Source organism: Mobula birostris, chromosome 28 (assembly GCF_030028105.1).
Source record: "Mobula birostris isolate sMobBir1 chromosome 28, sMobBir1.hap1, whole genome shotgun sequence".
NCBI lineage: Eukaryota > Metazoa > Chordata > Chondrichthyes > Myliobatiformes > Myliobatidae > Mobula > Mobula birostris.
Window position 1 is genome coordinate 34,554,663 of NC_092397.1, and position 21,997 is coordinate 34,576,659.

Genomic DNA, 21,997 nt, shown 5'->3' on the forward strand with positions numbered 1-21,997 from the left:
ACAAATGTTTTTGACCTGCCTGTTTTGTGAAACATACTCAAATTTACTGATAAATCCTGCACCATGCCTACTTGTTACCTCTTGAATAAATCCACGCATCACGTGATCGTGACTCGTCTCTGCCTTTCTAAAATGAGATTACACTGTACCTGTGTCCTCTCAAATTGAATGCGAACATTGTATTTACCTCCTCACTCCCAACTCAAGCTGCAAGTCAGCATTTGGGGAATCCTGCACAAGGACACCTAACTTCATTTGTACCTAATGTCTGAATTTTCTCCTTATTGAAAAATCAGTTGACAAGAAAATAATTTATTTGTAAAATAATGCTTAATAATGGACTCCAACATCATGTTAAACACTGAAATCAGGCCATATGGTTGTTGCCCCCTTCCATTCTTCGAAAGGTGGAGAGAGAGTTTCAATTTTCCACTTTCCGGAAACATTTCTGAATCTAGTGATTCTTGAAAAGATGCACCATCTGTTCAGCTACCTCTTTCATATCTCTGCAATGAAGTCCATCCGGCACAGATGAATCCGCTTCCCAAGCGCGTCAGCCTGTTCAGTTATGGGAGGCGACGGGACGACACAAAGTGACTGGGGCGCCGAGGCGAGGAATAGGTGGATACGCGGGACAAAATTGTTCAAAAGACTTTGGAATGTATCGCCCCATGATTAACTCGGTTGTGTGATACAGATACAGATACGGTGTCTCTGGCCATGGAGAACAACGACCTGCTCCTTCTTTCTGCAGAAAGTGACATCAATAGCCAGCGGTGGAATGAGAATGATGTGCTTACATATTTTGACAGTTTTGAGGATTTCGCCCTCTTCGATAGACTGGGACACGAGTGTGCACCTTGATAGACCAGGGACGAGGGACGCATGATGCTTTAATCATGCAAAGAATGCAAACAACACTTAAAGGGAAAATTAGGAGAGGAAAGGAAAGTATAAGTTTGCTTTGGCAGACAACTGGAAGGAGAATCCCAAGGGATTCTACAGATATATTAAGAGCAAAAGGATAGCGAGGAAACAACATTGGCCTTCACGATGGTCAGCGTGGTCATCTGTAAATGGAACCAAAGGAGATTAGGGAGAACTTAAAAGAATATTGTTTTACTTTAATTTTCTCAGGAAACGGACGCACGACCTATATAACTAAGGTAAAACATTAGTGAGGTTATGGGCATTACTCTGATTGCAAAAGAGGGGGCAAATTGGGGTGTAAATACTTCATGGCCTCGTAAGGTATCCCTTTGTCCTTGTTGAAGGTTAGTGCAGAAATAGCAGGGGCGATTCTCATTTCGGTCTGGCACATAAATACCTCTGCAAACCAGGGATTGTTTGCTGGACTGTTCCGTTCCCTTCCTGCCTGAAACCTTCGCCTGCATCCTCGTCAGTATCCCCATCAAGTTCAACCGCTGGAGTGAGAGTGGAGCATTGCCACGCCAAGAGAAGAAACTATCTATCGTTGAGTTCGGAACTGTCTCTTTGTGTCCACGTGTTTAGTGTCCGTGTTCTGTGTCCGTGCTCCCTTTCTGCTGCCGTACCTAGATACAATATGTGACAAAAGCTTCTCTTTCATACTATTCATAGACATCATATCATTACACAGTTCCTTGAGAGAGAACAAGGTAAATCAATAATAAAATGCAGAATAAAGTACAACAGCGACAGAGAAAGCACAGTGCTGGTAAACAATAAGGTGAAGTGTCATAACAGGTAGATTGTGAGGTCAAGCGTCCATCTTTTTTCACAAGGAAACCATTCAATAGACAGAACAGCGATATTGAAATTATCCTTCAGAATGTGGTACGTGTTTCCTTTTTCGTGATCATTCTGCTGGAGTCTAATTGGTTTCATTCCACAAAAATTATCATGGTGTTTAAGAAGAGAACTGAACAAGGATTAAGTATGATCGCACTGGATGGTGCAGCAGACTCGGCGCCGAATGACTGTGGCCATCAGACACTATCTGTGTCGCACTGCTCAATTGTGATATGCAGGAAGGTTTGGACCTGAACACTTCTGCATTTTAAGTGGGGATGTAGCTCAGTGGAAGAGCGCATGCTTTGCATGTATGAGGTCCCGGGTTCGATCCCCGGCATCTCCACGCTGATGAGCATTGAATTTTGAACATTGCAAAACGCAAACCCAATCGTCAGGTTTGCAGTCAGCACAATGATGCGTTGAGTCTCAACGTGGACAAGACTAAAGAGATGATTCATTAGGCCAGGGGACCGCTCATTACTGCAAATAAACGGCTCCTCCAGAGAGAGAGAGAGAGAGAGAGAGAGTGGACCACCAAACCAGCGCTCTGAACGCCACAAAGAACAGCAAGAAAGAGCACCGGTGTGTCCACTTCCTGGCTTCAGTGATACTTCCCCAACCCCTCTTCAATCTGTTTTTATTTCACAGGAGCATCATTGAGCGAGCTCTAACCACTTGCTAAACCGTCTGGTACGAGAATCGCAGGACATCCGACGGCAGGACTCTACAGAGGAGAGAGAGGACTGCTGACAGCAGCTCACTTTCACATTCAGACCCAGTGATTTGCGGACTATTGAAAACTGACGGAATTCTGATCTTCATTCGATCATATGGACGGATTGGGAGGTGAACGAGACTCGGGATTGGACAAAATAAATCCTGGAGTGTGGGTGTATTCTCCGCTGCACCTCAGACTGCGGTCGCAGCTCGTTATGTCGGAGACTGACCGAAATAGCATCCACAAATGGAGGAGAAATTCAGCGGGCCAGGCGGCATCTCCACAGGAAACACCGACTGCTTACTGCTCCCCAGAGATGCTGTCTGACCTGGTGATTTGCTCCGGCATTCTGTGCTTGGGATTTCCAGCACCTGTGTTTATAGCCTAAATAACAGCCCGCTGACAGAGAGAAGGAAGGCAAGGAGACACAGAGGGAGATAACCAGCGTGTCTGACTGCAGGGCCGTAGGAATAGGGCCAGAATGATAATGAAAATCAGATCCGTTGCTGAAATGTCGGGTCGAGATATCCGGCTGGATCGGAGTACAGAGACCGGATAATAACCGGATGGGGCAGGAAGTGATGAACAGGGAAAGGAGGACGGGGAGGAAGGTAAAAGCGTGAGAGAGACACGAGGGAAATTAGACAGGGAATATAATCCAACAAACAAAACAATAGATAATCGGGGGAAAGCGTCAAAATTAACAAATAGAAAGACAGGAGAGGAACAGAGATATTTACCTATCAGCAGAATAGCGCAGCGGGAATGTGCTGGGCCCGTTATCCAGAGGCCGACACATCGAAACCACCGTCTGCTATTCTTCAACAATTTTTTTTTTACCGCAAAACGCCGTCACGTCACCTGTGTACACAACACACATTTAACTTAAAAAGAAAAACTTGTACTTCTAACTGAAATTTCCGTCCACTCACTTCATCACTTTCTGAGATTTGTTGAGAACTTCGCGGGTAAAACGACAATTGCTGTTGTGCTCAGCGTTTGTCCAACACATCTGGTTCTCCGCTGCATGAAGCTGTGTCTAGTATTGAACAGATTGAACAGAAAATACTGGAAACTCTCATCACCTCAAGAAACATTTGTGAGTGATGAAACGGGATCAACCTTTTTGATCGTGACACTTAATTAGAAATGATGAGAGAAGAAGATAGTTTTCTGTGTCAAAGAAGGTGAGACGATGGGTGGGAAGTGAAACGGGGGACATCTCTGATAGGGCGACACCAATACACGATGACGGTAAGACAAATAGGAAAGAGAAAAACTGGTCTAAAATGGCAGAAGAACGACGGGCAGAAATGTCATTTCATAAAGAAGGAAGTGATGTGGCTGAGTGATTCCAGACCGATGCGTTTATGTGACAAGTGCTGAGAAACAGGTACAACTCACGGCGATCGCCGGGAATCGAACCCGGGTGAGCTGCCTGAAAGGCAGCTGTGCTCATCCCTATACCACTGTCGCTCCATGTTGCGGGAGTTTCGAGGAGTGAAGCAGCTCCCATGCTCCATGTGATTCCACCAGATCCCGAGCCGCTCTCTGTCGGATCAATCCTCACTCTGCAGCAGGTTTTATTCCTGCAAATGGCGCCGGCCTCACGCATCAGCAAATGGGAAAGAAAATTCTGATTGTCCATGTTCTTTAGAAAAGCCGATGAAAATGTAAGTATGAGTTGAGTTTAGGAATAAATAAAATAACCACCAACAACCACATTGCTGGGATTATACTGTAATTCTCTCCATAGCTGGTAAAATTCTGAGGAGCAGATCTGCTGGCAAATCACAGAGAAATGTCATTTTGTAGATAGGGTTACAGCAATCAGACATTTCAACTTCTCCAAAATTAACCAGATCATTTTTTGTGCAAGATAAGAAATGGAATTTTTGAAGTGCATCTGGAAGAGTATTTTTGTTCCTGTCCATCGATAGTCCTATCGAACTATGTTAGGAAATTCACTCTGTAAATACAGTAATCAAAACTCGCACTTCATTGTCTCTGCATAAACAACAACGTAACTGTGTCGACACCGGGCCAACAACTTAGAACAGGAATTCTGCTGTTCCCGCTATACTAATACTCACTCAGACTAATTTTCTCATCTATGTCACCAAACTAGGGCATCTCAGTTGGCCAAGTGATCCATCCTTTCTTCTCTCAGTCACCGACTTGGGAGTTCTTCCTTGCGATGGTGGGTTTCTAGAAAGAGTTATTGCTGCTAGCACATTCGAAGTTTCCACTTTTATATTCATATTTTCCAGTTCAGTTATCCCATTCCAGTGTCATTGACTGTAGGCCATCTGATTGGTTTGAATTCTCCTGTTTGTTGACTCTGCTCCAGGTCAGCATCCATTTATTGCCCTCTTCTCAGCAAGCGTCAATCGATAATTTATGGCTCTTTGTTCCCTTCAGGAACCAATTTGTGTCATGATCCGGTCCGTGAAGTCTGCATTCCGGTTCACAGTCCAGTCGTGGACTCAGGACTCCCGGTCTTCCAACTGTCCCTTGTTTCGATTGAGTTAATCATAGGCACCTGTTTCCCATCTTGTGGCTTGGAATTTTAGTAGCCTTGGGGTTGAGTGCGGGCTGCTGGTTTGTCTTGTCATGATTCCCTGGGAGCAACCTGCCTGTGGAAGGTTAGAGCGGCCACTTCCCATCTTTAGGCCGCGTTGGAGAACCATCTCTTCATGGAGCCTTGCTGTCGGTAGTCGGAGCTGTCTTTGTGGTATGGATTCGGCTGTTTCCAGGGCCGGCTGAGTGGCTACCAGCCACTCCGAGCTAGGTACGGATCCGGTTGTTTCCGTAGCCAGCTGAGGTTGCTGGCCGAACTGTGACTCGGAGGAACCCCGATGCAGAGGTGGAACTTTCTGTAGTTCTTTGGTGTTTATCTCTTCTTGTCCTTGCCTCTGTGGGGGTAAGTCAGGCCGTTTCTTCCGTTGCCTGCGGGGAGATCTGTCTTGTTTTGTCCACGCCTCCGTGGGGTAAGTCAGGCAGTTCTGCCGTTGCCCTGCATGGGGTCCTGTCTTGTCTTGTCTTTGCCTCTGTTGGGTAAGTCCGGCCGTTCTGCCGTTACCCGACAGATGGACCTGTCCCACCTTGGTGTGCAGATGAAGTTGAGTTCTGGCTTGTCTAAGGATAAGTCCTGGCTCTCTGTCTATGTACTGTCCTGTCTCATGTTTGTGTCGTGTTAAAGATGAGTCCCGGCTTTTCGAAGTATAAATCCCGGCTCTATGTTTATGTACAGTTCACAGTCTGTCTCCGAGTTTCAGCCTTCGAGTTATCAGCCTCTGCAGGCCTCAAGAACCAAGAGCCAAGACCCCAGCCTGCAGGCCTCAAGAGCCAAGTCCAAGACCCCAGCCTGAAGCCCCAAGACTCTAGACCCCAGCCACGTCCTGTCCTGTAGTTATGTCCTGTCCTTGCCTGGTTCTAGGGCCCGAGCCCTAGTCCAGACTCAGGTTCTGGCGCTTTGTCCAGTCTCTGGCTCGGAGCCCAAGGCCAGGCTCCTAGTGCATAGTTCCTTGCCCGGGTTCCCTGTCTTGTCCATGTCCTAACCCAAGTCTGTGTTCTCGTTCGTGCTCGTTTGCATCCTGTCACGTCCCTGCCCTAGTCAAGTCCTGTTCCTTGTACTTCAGTGTCTGTGTCTTCCTGTTGGGTCCACCATCTACGCCACCCCCCCGCCCCCCGCCATTGTGACAGTTTCAATCACTCCAGGCAGAGATTGACCCCAACATTCACACATTTGCATGTTATATTATATCAAAAACACTTCACAATAACTTCTAATTTGGAAAAGATTTCTTAACCCGCAATTTACCTGAAGCAACGTTGTGTTTACTTTAAAATACGAAAATTTTCACCTCATAAAATGGAAGATGTAAAACGGTTCCACAAAATTACATATTCACTTCCAAATGCACGGCTGGTACAAAGACACTTGTTCTGTCTGCTTCCACTGTCCTTGAGCCATTCGAGTTCTATGTTATGTTACATTTTGAAATCTTCCTTGGCCAACATCTCCTCCTTTTCCATCCACGGAAAATTGTGGGGATCACATTACTCTTTATGTCTCAGTGAATATAGCACAAAAGGAACAGCAGAATTCATGACTATATCAAAAAATACCGATAAGGATTTAAAGATAATGTCATAACAAAAGCGTGAAGAATCATGATAACGTAACTAATTTCATACCATATATCAAGGAATTTAACAGGAATTAATAATTTTAAAATACAACATAGCTATAAGAAATTAAACGAAATCAACAAAAAGAAATTTTAGAATGGCATGTGCTTTTCAAACACTGAAGTTATTAAAATTAGCCTTAAAAAAAACACCGGGCGAAATACCTTGTGTAACCATCAGAACAAAGAGCAAAGCAATAATAACATGGGAAGTAAAACATATCCATTTAAACCTCAGTTCCAAACTTTATTCCAAAAGGGATGGATTCTGCAAAACGTCATTAGCTAAACCCACATAATATTTAATAGTCTTGGATAACAGAGCCCATAGTTTAATAACATCTTTAAAACATTAAAAACCAAAAAAAAGCTTTGCAACTTAGAGTTCCCTTCTTGTCAGATATGCTTGAAGTATCAATGCGATGAGTATTATTCACCACACCAAGCAAATACCAACATACATTAGCCTCATTTCCTTTACACACTTCGTCCTACATGCAACCTTCAGTGGAGCCTTCGACCATTCTGAGGCCACTCATTAGCAGAATTCCAACACCAATCGCTTCTGAACAGCAGCGTGCTTTAATTACTACTGTGTGTTTAATCCATTGATGGATTATCTACCTTGGCTTGTTCACAACAGCTGTCCAGACTGCAGTCAAGTTAGAGGCAACTTAAAAACAACGTAGTCCAAGAAATACACAACACAACACCCAGTGCTGAATTGTTTATTCCCCAGTAGGCTCAATCAAACAGATATCTCGGAGGCATTCCATGCATTCATCAACTTGATTTTCCATCTATATGCTTTTTGAAATACTCCCTCTGACGTAATCTGACCTTTCTTACATATTTTTTTCTGTCTCCCGCTGTAAATTGTAGACCAGATCCGTGGCTACAATCCGAAAGCCTATAAAATACTCTCATCAGGGTCTTCTTAGCCGAGGAGTTTCTTAATCCCAGCAGAAGGATTCTACATCTTCCGATCCTGCTCTGCTCTGACTGAGACTCCATCCAATTCAGTGACTGATTTCCTGGTGAAAGGTCATTGAGCTGAACGTGAATTCGGTTTCTCTCTTCACAGCCGCTAACAGATCTGCTGAATATTTCCAGCAATCCCCGCTTTTAGTTCAGGATCAACCCTGTTTATCTGACTCCGGGATTTGAATCCAGCTGTGAAGAACTTGTAGTCGTGGCCGAGTCGTTAAGGCGATGGACTAGAAATCCATTGGGGTTTCCCCGCGCAGGTTCGAAATCTGCCGACTACGTGTTTATATCGGTTTTGATGCCTTGATTCCTCTCACGGATGCAGATTGTAAAAAGCCAGTCGAAACACCGATCTGTGTTCGCCGCCTCCAAAACCAAGAAGTGCCCATGTGTTCCGCTTTTATTCAGGTGGGCTCTACGATGCAATCGGTCAGCGTGTTCGGCACTGTGTCCGAAATGCTGGTGGTTCCAGTCTATTCAGGGACGCTGTTGATCCAGTGGCCTTCGCTGTACGCTCCGTGTGTTCCTAATACAGTCATTAAAAACCCACATATAGAGAACAGAACACTACCACGACCTGTCTTGATTACATTCATGTTGACATAAACTTAATATATTGTACATGGACGATCAAACCAACAGAAACTCTTACAGGGCACCAATGTATTTCATGTTTAAATTGATGTTATCGCCACTTGAACCAGAAGGATCAATTCACTGAACTTCACTCACACCAACACTGACTGCTTCCACAACTCACTTTCAAACTGGACATTTCGTGCTAGAGACATTTTTGCTTTGTTGTTATTATTATTACTTTCTCAGCTCACGCTAGCCTGAAGTACGGGGGTGCTGAAGCACACTCATTCCTCAATAACCGCGGACTTCGGGCCATTCTACTGGTGTATAGTATAGTGGTTTTCAGCAGATTTACAGAAATATTGCTTTGCTGGCCTAACTGTTTAATGCTATTGTGTAGTGACTTTGAGATGATAGTTGTTGATATTACCATTGCGACAATATATACCCTGTTAATTGCTCGATCGTCTTTCAGTTTCTTCTTTCAATTCAGTATAGTTCTGGTGCTTTTCACTTGTTAATTGTTGTAGGTTATGTGTGTTTGCAATGGCTATATCGATTATGTACGTTGTTATTACCTTTTAATCCAGTAATATTATATATGCAGACGGTTATTATGGATTGTCCTGTAATGGATCAGTCATAAAATAATTGTACGACTCTGACCCTAATCTAGAACAAGTTTGTACTTATAGTAAGGTATGGTGTCTTTTATGAGTTTGAATTTTAAAGCATGGTTTTGGTGAATGATGTTTGCCAATTGACTGCCCCTGTGTAAGTAATCAGATTGAGTTAAACTGCTGCTCCATCCTGTAATGTGTTGGATTGTTTCTGGTGTCTCTTGTCATTTTCTGCAATTATCGACTTTAATTTGTTGGGCTTTTATTATGGATTTGTAACATTTTTGTGTTAAACACCTGGCCCTGTAATACCACAACGAACCCCTCTGTTTCTGGGAAGATGTCCCCAACTCTGACCCAAGCGCTCCACGTTTCCTTCACACCCTGTCTGCTCAGATCATGGGGATGTTTTCCATGGAGGGTTGCTTCTCCATTAGTTAACTTTATTTGATTATTATTTTACGTTTTTGTATTTTCGCAGTCTGTATGTTTTCTGCATTGATTGTCCGTCTTGTGTGCACTCTTTCATTGATTATATTTTGTTTCTTTGCACTTACTGTGAAACCTCTCGAGAAAATGCATCTAATGGTAGCATATTTGTGCTTTGACACTGAATTTACTTTGAACTCTGAAGTGTTCTGCGCTGCTGCACAGCACCCGGACCCTCGGTTCCCTCCAGTGGCCGGTCGCTGGTACTGCCTCACTGATCTCACTGCGACTCTCCGGGTCGTTTTGTGAACCCAGGAGCCGGGACGTTTCGCTTCTTGTTCACATCAACGTGCAAGTTAATTAAAGCGGCGACTTGCTGCTCCGCTGCGAAGTTCACGGGTCGGTCACATTAGTACAAAGGGAAACAGATAATGTTTCAGGCGGAGCCCCATTCGTCACCACTGGGAAAGAGAAAATAAGGTACTTTTCAGTTTCAGACAAAGTGGGCCGCGGATCTGGTGAGACCAAGTGAGTGACTGTGACTGTTATCATCGGGACTTTTGTTTCTATGTTATATGAACAACAGAACTGTGGGGAATGCCCAGGACAGCAGTCTATGGCAATGAAAGTGGGGGGGGGGGGGGAAGGAATCAAAAACCAGGTGGGCGGCGATCAATGATGGGTATTTTTGGCACAAGCATCAGAGTAACGCATACAAAACACTGGGGCATCTCAGCAGGTCAGTCAGCATCTATGGAGAGGAATAAAAAAATCATGTTCCTTCATCAGTACTGGAAAGGAAGTGGGAAGAAGCCAGAATAAGAAAGTCGGGGAAGAGAAGGGGTTCACGCTACAAAGTGATAGGTGAAGCCAGGCGAGGAAGGAGGGTAGATATGATGGGGAAAGGGGAGTATTGAAAACTGGGAGGTGACAGGTGAGGAAGGAGTGTAGATATGATGGGGAAAGGGGAGATTGAAAACTGGGAGGTGACAGGTGAGGAAGGAGGGTAGATATGTTGGGGAAAGGGGAGATTGAAAACTGGGAGGTGACAGTTAAGGAAGGAGGGTAGACATGTTGGGGAAAGGGGAGATTGAAAACTGGGAGGTGACAGGTGAGGAAGGAGGGTTGATATGTTGGGGAAAGGGGAGATTGAAAACTGGGAGGTGACAGCTGAGGAAGGAGGGTAGATATGTTGAGGAAAGGGGAGTATTGAAAACTGGAAGGTGATAGGTGAAGCAATTTGATGAAAGAATGTAGATATGTAGCGGAAAGGGGAGATTGAAAACTGGGAGGTGATAGGTGGAGCCAGTTGAGAACAAGAGGTAGATATGTTGGGGACAGTGCAGTATGGAAAACTGGGGGCCATAGGAGAAGCCAGGTTAAGATGGAAGTTAGATATGCTGGGTAAAGGGGAATATTTGTGAGGATGGGCGGTGATTGGTGGAAAAGGAAAGGGGTTGAAAGGCAGAAATCAGTTTGGAGGGGCGGGTTGACTAGAGAGAGGCGGTAAACATGCGGGGAAAGGTGAAGACGCAAGAGGGAATCCGGAATAGAAAATTAAAGCAAAGAGAGGAGAATGGAGAGATTAGCGGGTTAGAGAAATCGATGTTCATTCTATCAGATTGAGGGTTATCCAGACGGAATATGAAGTGTTGCTCCTCCAACCCGAGCGTGGCTTCATCGTGTCAGTAGAGGAATCCATGGACCAACATGTCAGAATGGGATTGGGCAGCGGAATTAAAATGGTTGACCATTGGGAAATCCTACTCGTTGCGGACGGAGCAAAGTTGTTCCACAAAATGTTTCCCCAATCTATCTTGCGTCTTGCAGTTGTAGATGAGGCCGTATTGGAGCATCCGATACAGTATATGACCCAGAGAAACTCACAGCTGAAGTGTTTCCTCACCTGGAAGGACTGTTTGGGACTCTGAATGTTGTGAGGGAGGAGGTGAACGGGCAGGCGCAGCACTTCTTCCGTTTGGATAAATGCCAGAAGGGAAATCAGTGGGAGTGTGTAGTCGTGGCCGAATTGTTTCGCAATGCTCCGGAATCCATTGGGATTTCCTCGAGCAGTTTCGAGTCCTGACTACGGTGTACTTCCAACATTTTCTGTTTGACTCTCTGATGCAAACCAGTCATGTAGATTGTGAAAAACCGGGTCCCGCCCAGCAGCGATTGTCGGTCACGTTCTACAACACAGAATTGAACCATTTATTCCTACTTTCCACAAAACTTGTCTCTGCGGCGCATCGGTGAGCGCGTCCGGCTGTTAACCGACAGGCTGGCGGCCAGTGATCCGGCAGATTTGTTTCTGTTGTGTTTCATTGGCAGCTGGGAAACGCTGCGCTGAAGGGAGGCCGGGGCTCCCTACTGCGGCCGCGATGGGAATTTAAACTGTTATATTTTAGACACATGTACCGAGATACAGTGAAAACCTTCTCGTTCATACTGTCCATGGAGATGAAATCATTGCACAGTGTATTGAGATCGCACAAGGTAAAGCAATAACAGAGTGCAGAATAAAGTGTAACAGCGACAGGGAAAGCACAGTGCAGGTAAATAATAAGGTGCAGCATCATAACGAGGTGACTTGTGAGGTCAAACGTACACCTTATCGTACTAAGAACCGATTCAGTAGATAAAACAAAGGGATTGAAACTATCCATGAGCCTGTGATACGTTCTTTCAGGCTTTTGTGCTTTCTGTCCGATGGAAAGAGGATACAAACAGTCGCTTTTCAGGTAGGTAGGAAGTTTAAAAATACAAGAGTAAACCTCGGACGATGGCTTAATAAGCTTTTTGCGTCTGCCATTTTATGTTGATACCAGCAGTATGTTAGAAATTCCGGATGTCACCTGGACCAGATGAACTACACCGCGGGTTTATGAAAGAAGTGGGTGACGATATCACGGAAGCGTTAATAGTGATTATTCAGGAATGACTGGATTCTGGAATGGTTCAGACGACAGGAAAATTGCAAAAATAATTTTAAGTTTACAAAAGACAAGATATTACGGACCGGTTGGCATGGATTTTATGTTGGGAAAATGCTGTAGTCCGTTCGTCAGCATGTGCTTTCAGGCGTCTGATAAAATAGTCCGGCCAACATGGTTTTCTTAAAGAGAAATCTGGCCACACAGATCTGTTGGAATTCTTTGGAGAAATAGCAGACGAGATAGAGAATGGAGAGTCAGTGGGTGTTGTTAACTTGGATTTTCAAAAGGTCTTTATCAAGTGACGCAAAAAGGTTGCTAAACAAAACTAGAGCTCATGGTATTGCAGGAAAGATACGAGAATCGAAAATATATTGGCGAATGGTGGGAGGTAAAGTCTGGGAATAAATATGCATTTTCAGTCGTTTGTCGGTAACTAGGCGTCTTCTGGAGGGGTCTCTGCCTTGTACCTTATTTGTCAATGATCTGGATGACGAAATTGATGGCTTTGTATGTGATAGAAAATTAGATGGAGGGGCTGGTAATATTGATGAGGCAGGAAGTCTGCAGAAGGTCTTGGAGAATGGGCAACTAAGTGGAAGCTGGGATACAGAGTACGATAATGTATGGTCAGCCACATTGACAGAAAGACTATTTCCCAAATGGGGACAAATTCAGAAATCAGACGTGCAAATGTACTGGGGAGTTCTCGTGCAGGATTCCCTAAAGGATAAGTTGCGGGTTGAGTTGGTGGTAAGAAAGACAAATACAATTTTAGCATTTATTCCGCCAGGACTAGCGTCTAAAAGCAAGGTTATAATGAAGATGAATTGTAAGACATTGATCAGATTCATTTGGAGCATTGTAGACAATTGTGGGCCCATTTCTGATAGAGGATGCGCTGGCACTGGAGAGGGCCCAGGGGAGTCTCACGAGAATAATTCCGGAATGAAACGGTGAAGATACAAGGAGCATTTGAGGACTCTGAGCCTCTACTCATTGGAATTCAGATAAATGAGGGAGCATCTCATGGAAACCTATCAAATATTGAGCGACCTGGATAGAGTGGATGTGGAGAGGATGTCAGTTCAGATTCTCTGACCCTCAGCGTTGATGTTGAGCCCAATCGACCCGGGACATGGTGATGGGATCCCATGAAAATGTCCTTCTACCTCCCTATCTGTGTGGTAGCAGTTGTCATGGCCGAGTGATTAGGCGATACACCAGAAGTTCATTGAGGTTTCACTGCGCAAGTTCCACTGCGGGAGAGGCGGGTCCTCTCAGAGTAATCCCTGTCCACGTAATTTCAAATTTCTTCATTCCTTCTACCAAAGTATTATTTGTGTCGCCGTCTCGTGATGAAACTATGGAATAAGGAAATTAAAACCCTTTATTGCATTGCGCTTCAAGGGTCTTGTTATGAATTCAGGGCGTTCATTGGAAATTCTATCGGTTGAGTCACTCTTGACATTCGAGAGATCATCTGCCGCCAACATGGACTGAACTGCTTTCCTGTTGAGCCGTACATCTTCACAATTCCAAATCTCAGTTCAGTGAGTGTGTGAAGAAATTAGATTGTTCTGGAGAGTGTCGGCGATCAATGCCTATGGTGTCCTGCCTGGACAAATCTAGTGTCCCTTTGCCGCACCCACTCGGTCATTTAAGGTATCCTTCCTCAGGTAGGGTCCCCTGACTACCGGCAAGCGAGCGGGGTTGTCTGGATCTCCCTTTCTCAAAGGGCGATAGAGGCAGATTCTATTAATGAGTAATGATTCAACTATTCAAAACATATTTATTTTCAGATTTGCCTTCATCCAGGCAGCCACAAAACAAGAAACTCGAATAACCCAATTTAAAAAAAACACTAAAAACCGCTGCGCAGAGAAAGAAAGAAAAAGAAACGTCATGCAAACAAGAGAAGCAAGCTAACAGCATCTCGAAACAGACTGGGTAACGGATTTGCTCCCGGAGCATCCGGAGTAGGCCGAAATCCTCGGACCCCAGTTTTCACATCAGCAGGACAGAAAAGCACAGCAGCCCGATCTGCTGAGATCCTTTTGATTCTGTTATTTATTCAAATACCTATACGGCACGAGATGTTAACCACACTTCTGGATACAATAAATTAACCCACCTAGGTGTGAGTCAACACATCGTAAAGTTCAAAATACCCTGTAATAGTGTCCTCCGATAATCTCGGCTGCAACTCAGCTGGTGTCCATTGTTCGAACCATTGATGTCTGTCCCAATGAACAACCCAGAGGCAAAGAGAGAGAGAGCGCGGAAGAGACACAGTGGAAGAGTAACTGAATGTGTAACAGCAGGGCCACTGAAACCGGACTCATTAAATAACGTAAAACACATTCACTGCTGACATGTCGTGAACGAGGCTTCCGGAAGGGTCCGAGCACAGAGACAATAACAGGACGGGGCAGGAGGTAGCAAGCACTGAATGACAGACAGAGTCACGGGCAGAGAGACACGCGAGGAAATAAATCACCAAACAGCAGCTCGCAAGGGGAACGATGTGACGTCAGCAAAGAATCGACAAATAAAAATAAAGGAAAAGAATGGGAAACGTCCACAACGGAGCAGCTCAGCACCACGTTCAGCCAACAGCAGAGTGGCGCAGCGGGAGCGCGCTGGGCCCATGGTCGTCCATTCGGTAGAAACCAGCTCCGATTTATCAAGTTTACCGCAGATTCGAGAATTGAAAACTTTGGACGCTCTGTAAACTAACTGGAGTGTTGAATGCATGGGATGTTTGCAAGGATTTTGCCAGAGATGGAGAGTTCCAGTATAAACCGAGGCTGGATAGACTGCGGGCGTTTCCATGGAGCGCTGGAGATGACGGAGGTCTTTGTAGGTCATATCAAATAAACGGGGGCCTTTCAGAATAGTAGGAAACTGTCCTGACGTGTGTAAACCGAGACAGCATGAGATGATGAACTTCATGCAGATGGCGGCTGGAAACTGGAACCCATGCCTGAGTGGCTAGTGAAGGCACGTATTCCAATAATATTAGAGAATTGACTGGACGAGCACCTGAATCATCAAGGCACTGAGGGCAGTGGCTGATAAGTGAGATTTTTATCTGGTGAGATTGGTACTTGACTCTCAGCATCGACGTGGCGGGCCGAAAGGCCTGTTTCAGGGTTGAATGATTCAGTGATTCTATATTACATTTGTTAATCGCATTAAAGGGTTTAATTTAATCGTGTATTGGAGAGAGGGATCGCTCAGGATATAAATAGACAGAGACAGTGGTGAGTGGACTGAGAACACTCAGTGTGAACACATCACCTGACATGTTTTGGTGTGTCCTAGTTTGTTGTGAGAATCTGGTTTATAGTGACAGCAGGAAGCTGCACTGGTCAGTTCATCGGGAAAATGTGAAAGACAGGAAATCCGCCCTTGATCCACTGGACAGCCCAGTGTGAATAATAATTTTACACTCTCTCTTCGATTTAAATAATTTGGGGAATTCGTACCCGAGTTGGCAGGTTAGGCCCCTCGGACTGTAGAAGTCCGCACGGATCGGGTTCTATGAGACGTTTACATCTGATAGTTTCGATGAAAGAATATTAGAAGTCGATTAACTACGATCATCGAAAATCGAACCTGCGTCAATTGCCTGGAAGACAGATATGTTCACCATTATATCACCATCGTTCGATCATTCTGCAGGAGACTCGTATCCTGCACCGTCTCCAGTGGTTTATGACTGTGGCTCGCACTGCTTTCTGAATCTGGTCACTCTGATGCAGTTCCTGTTATGTCAAGTTGTGGTCGTCATCCTCCCACAGACCGGAGGTAAGTGGGTAAAATCCCTTCCAAACTCGAAGAGCTGTACGTCGTTTCCTGCCTGTCGCATTACAAAACCGGAATAATATATATTCGGATACCACGACCAATTCCTCGTTAGTATAGTGGTTAGTATCCCCGCCTGTCACGCGGGAGACCGGGGTTCAATTCCCCGACGGAGAGATACAAATTTTACTGCATTCTTCAAGCTGAAAATTGTCTTAAAAAGACAAATAAAAGAGGACAAAGTATTCGGTGTTGAAGCGATCAGTCCATTGGACATCGGGGAGGTGAAATAGCTCGGGCTCTTGTGAGCTGATCCACCTCTTCAGGTCAGTGAATGCCGAATCAGCCTCGGAACCCCAACAAAAAGGTCTGGTAGGCGAGGTAAGTCGGTAAGGAGCGCCGCCACTCGACTGTAATCCCTGATAAAACGGCGATAACAGTTTGCAAACCACCAAAACGACTGAAGTTGATTGCGAGTCGTGGGTCTGGGCCATTCTTCCAACGCCCGGATCTTATCAGGAGCTGCCCTCACCTGCCCGCTCTCGATGAAGTAGCCCAGGAGATGACCGAAGGGACTTCGAACTCACATTTCTTGGCCTCCACAAATAACTTGCTCTCCCACAGTCTCTGGAGGACGAGACGGATAAGGTGAACGTGTTTCTGGGGGCTGCTAGAAAATATGAAGATGTCATCTAGGTAGAAGAACACGAAGCGTTTAATGAAGTCCCGCAGCACATCACTGATTAGGGCTTGAAAAACGGCGGGGCATTGGTGTGGCCAAATGCCATGACCAAGTACTCGATGTGGCTCAGACGTGTATTAAAGGCCGTCCTCTACTCGGCTCCCTCCCTCATCCTGACTAGATGGTGGGCGCGACGAAGGTCCAACTTCGAGGAGATGGTGGCTCCCTGAAATGGTTCAAATGTCGAGTTAATCAGGGATAGTTGGTACTTTAACTTTTATATTGTTCAGGCCTCGGTAATCAATACAGGCACGAACCGGCCCATCCTTCTCTACAAAGAAGAAACCGGCGCCTACCGGCGAGGATAAAGTTCGTATAATTCCCTCCGCGAGGGATGCACTAATATATTTCTCCATGGCCTCTCTCTCCGGTCGGGATAAGCTATAAAGACGACTGGTAGGTAACGAGGCCCTGGCCAGCAGGAAGATAGCGCAATCATACGGGCGGTGCGGGGGCAGGGAAAGAGCCCGTTGTTTGCTGAATACCTGTCCCAGGTTATGCTATTCTGCGGGGACTCCGGACAAGTCGAGTGTTTCCAGTACAGGCGGGGTGTGTTGTAATTAGCGGAACTGGGAAAGATTGAAAATCAGACAAGGGGATTAAGGCCCATTTGAGGAGGTAATAGCAAGATGGGGAATAGCCAGACGGGACTATGGCAATGGGTTAAACTTCAACTGCCACTTTTCAGCCATGTTTTGCATCCTATCGATGTCCCGATTTAAACTTTGACAGCCCTCCACACTATCCAAATGTCCCCAACAATGTCAGCAAATTTAGTAACGTATCCCTCCAATTTCTCATCCAAGTTAGTTATAAAAATCACGATGAGAAGGGGTCCCTGAAAAGAACTCTGAGGCAGATCGCTGGTCACTGATATCCAATCTGAATATGACCCGTCTACAACAATTTTTTGCTATCTGTGGGCAAGCCAATTCTGGGTCAACAAAGCAATGTCTCCTTGCAACCTATGTCTCCTTGCTTTCTTAGTCAGCCTTGCATGGAGTACCTTATCAAATGCCTTGCTGAAATCCATACAATTGCCAAGGTTGTTTTGCATAGTGAATAGTACCTGTGCTGTCTCCTCTGGTTCCGCACACACTTTTCCACTGTCACGCTTCATTGATCCTATTTTCTCACATCTTATCCTCTCGCCCTTCACAGACCTGTCGATTGCCTCAGGGTCTTCCTTAAACTGCTCGCCAAGGCTTTTTCATGGCCCCTTCTGGCTCTCCTAATTTAATTTCTTAAGCTCCTTCCTGCTAGCTTTATCATTTTATATATCTCTATCAATACCTAGTTTTTTGAACATTTCGTAAGCCTTTGTTTTCTTGACTATATTTTCATCATGTGTCCACCATGGTTCCTGTACCGTAGCATCTCTTTTCTGCCTCATTGGCACCTATCTATGCAGAAAGCCACGCAAATATCCCCTGAACATTCGCCACATTTCTGCCATACATTTCCCTGAGAACTCTGTTCCTTCCAAGTCTCTGCCTGATAGCTTCATATTTCCCTCGAACTCCAGTTAAATGCTTTTGTTACTTGTCTGTTCCTATTCCTCTCCAATGCTATGGTAAAGAAGATAAAATTGTAATCACTGCCTCAAAAATGCACTCCCACTGTCATGGTCTGGATCGGGGTCCCTTTAAAATTACTTTGTTTATGTTACGATCCGGACCGTTGACTCGCTGTTTCCCTTTGGTTCCCTGTTTTCCCGTATCCCTCGGGCTTGGTGATTGGAGGCAATTTACTCTCGGCTGAACCGGCAGTTTATAGTCTCCGGCTTTCAGCCGTTCGGTGCGACAGCGTTTGCAACGTCAGCAAAGGTACTGCGAGCCCATGTCATCTGGACGGAGAAAGCCTAGTCTCCTCCCGGAGCAAGTGCCAGCAAGCCGCCTTCCCTTGTCAGTACGGGTCAGTCAAAGTTAACCCGCTGTGGCGAGTCATGAGCTCGCCGCGGCTTGAAGCGTACTTGAGCCCAGTTATAGTTCTGTCCATTGTTGTGTGGTCTCCGCATCCCTGTCGTACGTCTAAAAGCGATCCCGGCCTTGTACCAAGGAATACTGGGTCACTGTGTCAAGAAGGGCCCCGACTCCGTCATGTGTCTACGGAGGATTCCCGGCTCAGTGTTTTATGTCCTGTGTCTGAGTCTGTCCCGTGAATAAGAAAGAATTCCTGGCCCTGGCGGCTCCAAGTCCCCGAGTCCTGGCCCTGGCGGCTCCAAGTCCCCGAGTCCTGGCCCTGGCGGTCCGTGATTCCGACTCCTAGCCCAGACCCTTATTCCCAGCCTTGTCTCAGGCCTGAGTCCTTGTCCAGTGCACTATTCCTGCTTCTGCTTTGCACCGAACAATAAACTTAATATAAGTTAACCTCACATGATGTGTTTGAGTCTTGCAGTTTGGTCCACCCTTGCTCACAGCACAGCCCACTGAGATACCTGACACCTGACCAGGTTCATTTACCAACAGCAGATCAAGTGCAGCCACTCCTCTTGTAGGCTTATCTATATATTGTGACAGGTAACCTCCCTGAACACACTTAAACTCTACCCCATCTTAACACCTAGCACCAGGGATATGCCAATCAATATTGGGCAAATTAAAATCTCCCACCACGTCAACCATTATTTGTTACACCTTTCCAGAATTTGTCTCCCTATCTGCTCCTCGATGTCCCTGTTACTATTGGATGATCTATATATTAAAAAAAACACTCAGTAGAGATATTAACCCCTTCCTGTTCCTATTGTCCACCCACGGAGACTCAGTAGACAAGCCCTCCATCACTTCCTCCTTTTCTGCAGCCGTGATGCTGTCTCTGATCAGCAGTGCCTCGATCAGATCTCTTTGGCCTCCCTGCCTGTTCTTTCTGAAACATCTGAAGCCTGGCAGTCTAACAACTTAAGACAATAAGACCATAAGATATAAAATCGTAAGCATTGCTATTCGGTACATCGAGTCTGCTCTGCCATTCAATCATGGGCTGATCCAATTCTTCCGGTCATCCCCACTCCCCTGCTTTCACCCTATACCCTTTGATGCCCTGGCTAATCAAGAGCTTATCTATATCTGCCTTGAATACACCCACTGACTTGTCATCCACAGCCGCTAGAGGCAACAAATTCCACAGATTTACCACCCTCTGACTAAAGGAATCTCAGTTCTTAAAGGACGTCCTTCAATCCCGAAGTCGTGCCCTCTTGTCCTATAATCGAGTATTATGGAAAATTGGAAAATAACTTTGCTATATCTAATATCTTCAGGCCTGTTAACATTCAGAATGTTTCTATAAGATCCCATGCACCCCGTCCCCCTCTTCTGAACGCTGGGGAATATAAGCGCTTCCAGACGTTGCTCATACGGTAACCTTTTCATTCCTGGAATAATTTTCGTGAATCTTCTCTGAACCCTTTCCAATGCCAATATATTATTTCTCAAATAAGGAGCACAAAACTGCACATAATACCCCAATTCTGGTCTCACGAGTGCCTTATAGATCCTCACCATCACATCCCTGCTCTTGTATTCCATACCTCTGGAAATGAATGGCAACATTGCATTCGCGTTCTTCACAACCAATTTAACCTGGAGGTTAACCTTTAGGTCATTCAGCACAAGGACTCCCAAGTCCCTTTGCATCTCTACATTTTGAATTCTCTACCGATCTAAATAATAGTCTGCCCGTTTATTTCTTCAAGTGCATGACCATACACTTTCCAACATTTTCCTTCATTTGCCATGATTTTGTCCATTCCCCTAAACTATCCAAGTGTCTCTGGAGGCTCTCTGTTTCCTCAACGTTACCCGTTCCTCCACCTCTTTTTGTATCATCGGCAAATTTAGCCACAAATCCATTTATTCCGTAGTATAACTCATTGAATTACGTCGTAAAAAGCAGTATTTCCAACACCGACCCCGGTGAAATTCCAATGGTAACCGACAGCGAACCAGAATAGGATCCCTTTATTCCCACTCTCTGTTTTATGCCGACCAGCCAATGCTACGCCCAATCAAGTAACTTCCCTCTAGTTCCATGGGCTCTTAGCTTGCTAAGCGCTTCATGTGTGGCACCTTATTAAAGGCCTTTTGGAAACCCAAGTACACCACGTCTACTACATCCCCGTTGTCCACCCTGCTTATAATTTCTTCAACGGATTGCAGTACGTTTGTCAGTCAGGATGTCCCTTTCAGGAAACCATACTGGCTTTGTCCTACCTTGTGATGTCGCTCCAGGTATTCAGTAAACTCATTCCTAACAATAGAGGCCAACAGCTTCCCAAGCACTGATGTCAGGATAACAGGTCTATAGATTCCTTCTTGATGACTCTCTGCCTTTTTCAATAGCGGAGTAACATTTGCAATTGTCCAGTCATCTCATACAATGCCAGAATCTATCGATTCTTGTATGATCATCGTTAATGCCTCTGCAATCTCTCCAGCTACTTCCTTCAGAACCCGAGGGTGCATTTGATCAGGTCCAGGAGATTCACCCACTCTCAGACATTAAATCTCCTGAGCACCTTTCTCTGTCGTAATTTTCACAGCAGAACTTCACTTCACTGACACCCTTGAATGACCGGTACACTTCCACTGTGAAGACTTATGCAAAATAAACATTCAGTTTCTCTGCAATCTCTGCATCTGTCATTACAGTATCTCCAGCGTCATTTTGTATTCGTCCTATATCTACCCTCGACTCTCTTTTACCCTTTATATTCCTAAAAATTGCTTTTAGTATCTTCTTTTTTTATTCGTCACCAGCTGCCTCGCGTTATTCCTTTTCCTTCCGAATGACCTCTTAGTTTCCCTTAGCAAGTTTTCAAAAGCTGCCCAATCCTCTACCTTCACGTCAGCTCTGGCTTCCTTGTATGCCCTCCTTGCTTTTACTTTGGCTTTGATTTCACTTGTCAGCCACGGTAGTGTCCGTCTTCCAACTGAAAATTCCTTCTTATTTGGAATATATCACTTCAAGCAGCATTGCTGCCCCTGAGCCGTACAAGTGTCTGTAATGGACACAACATCATAGCTCCAAGTACTAATCCACGTTCTAAGCTCACTAGATTTGTTCAAGATACTCCTTGCATTAAAATAGACACATCTCGAAACATCGCTCTCAGCGCATCCCTTCTCTATCACCTACCTATCCTCTCTCTCACACAGTTTACAAGCTTTCTGTTCCAATGTGTGCGACGATTGGAAAGCGGACCTAACAGC

At 45.3% G+C, this 21,997-nt stretch overlaps 1 protein-coding gene and 2 non-coding genes across 3 annotated transcripts in view; all 3 read left to right on the plus strand.

Annotated features, from left to right (window-relative positions):
* LOC140189004 (uncharacterized) overlaps window positions 1-21,997 on the plus strand; it is a 580,675-nt gene that overhangs the window by 50,590 nt on the left and 508,088 nt on the right. The gene's annotated exons all lie outside the window — the stretch shown is intronic.
* On the plus strand, window positions 2,045-2,116 carry trnaa-ugc (transfer RNA alanine (anticodon UGC)). Its single transcript has one exon. It is a non-coding gene; the product is annotated as a tRNA-Ala (tRNA).
* trnad-guc (transfer RNA aspartic acid (anticodon GUC)) lies at window positions 16,148-16,219 on the plus strand. The gene has a single exon. It is a non-coding gene; the product is annotated as a tRNA-Asp (tRNA).